Genomic DNA, 1,183 nt, shown 5'->3' on the forward strand with positions numbered 1-1,183 from the left:
AGGGTGAGAGGAGAGAGGGGAGAGGGTAGAGAGAGGGGGAGAGGGGAGATGGGAGAGGGGAGAGCGAGGGGACACAGGGACACACATTGTAGCTTGGGGGCTCTTCCCTGGCCCTCTCCTCGCTCTCCCCTGGCTCTCCCCTCGCTCTCCCCTGGTCCTCTCCCCTCTCCCACCAGCTCCTGAGAGTGTAACTACCTAACAACCTGCCAGTCTCTCTCTCTCTCTCTCTCTCTGGTCCCCTCCTCCAATCTCTCAGCCCCCCAGTCCTCGCCCACAGCCCCTCAGTGTGACAGACACACGTCCCAACAGCCGCCACACGTAAGCAGTCCGTCGTCAGGTGGCCTGGGGCACAGTGGATAGCGCAGCGGACAGGTAGGTGGTTTTCTCTCTCTCTCTCTCTCTCTCTCTCTCTCTCTCTCTCTCTCTCTCTCTCTCTCTCTCCCTCAGTGTCCGTGGTTTCTCCCTTGACCTCATTCTCACATGTATGGTAAGGAGAAGGTAAGTTGGAAAATTCACAACTTTGGCCCTAGCTGTTATAGATAGATAGATAGATAGATAGATAGATAGATAGATAGATAGATAGATAGATAGATAGAGAGAGAGAGAGAGAGAGGATGAGAGAGAGAAAGAGAGAGAGAGAGGATGAGAGAGAGAAAGAGAGAGAGAGAGAGAGAGAGAGAGAGAGAGAGAGAGAGAGTACACACTTATTTCATTCAGATTTTACGAACATTCATACGATATGTCAAATTTGGCAGAACTGTGCTGTAAACAACTTAGGGGCCACACATCAAAAAACCCAAAAGCAGAGAAAAAGCAACGTGAAACGTGCCATAAATCTCACAAGAACAATATTATAATATTTCCTATCAAGTTTTATTGTAAAACTCAGATTTTATACAGATACACTTTTATACAATTTTTATATAACAGCATGGGCCGGGAACACAAGACAACAAGATAAAGAAAAATTAAATCGACTAATACGGAAAGCATGTAACATTTCAACATCTACATTCCCCTACTTGGATGAATTGTACATATAACAGCTTGCACTTAAAGAATTAATTCCATCTTTTAAGACAACAAACATCCCTTGTTCCCTGAAATAAAAACATCAGTCAGAAGTAAAAGACCTAAGCTTCTGATCTGTAACAAAGAAAGATACAGAAGGTCATTTTTACCA

General features: G+C 45.1%; 1 protein-coding gene across 3 annotated transcripts in view; it reads left to right on the plus strand.

Annotated features, from left to right (window-relative positions):
• Positions 1 to 228: 228 nt before the first annotated feature.
• The window catches only part of LOC101862245 (sodium-coupled monocarboxylate transporter 2-like), a 14,002-nt gene continuing 13,047 nt past the window's right edge, over positions 229 to 1,183 (plus strand). The window contains exon 1 of one of the 3 annotated variants that reach the window (XM_035973649.1): positions 229 to 372. The gene's annotated coding sequence lies outside the window, so the exon portion shown is untranslated. Of the gene's footprint in view, positions 373 to 448; positions 499 to 1,183 lie in introns of those variants that run through there. The other 2 variants (XM_035973648.1, XM_035973650.1) reach the window with 2 other exon arrangements.

The sequence above is a fragment of the Aplysia californica genome, unplaced genomic scaffold, assembly GCF_000002075.1.
Source record: "Aplysia californica isolate F4 #8 unplaced genomic scaffold, AplCal3.0 scaffold01586, whole genome shotgun sequence".
NCBI lineage: Eukaryota > Metazoa > Mollusca > Gastropoda > Aplysiida > Aplysiidae > Aplysia > Aplysia californica.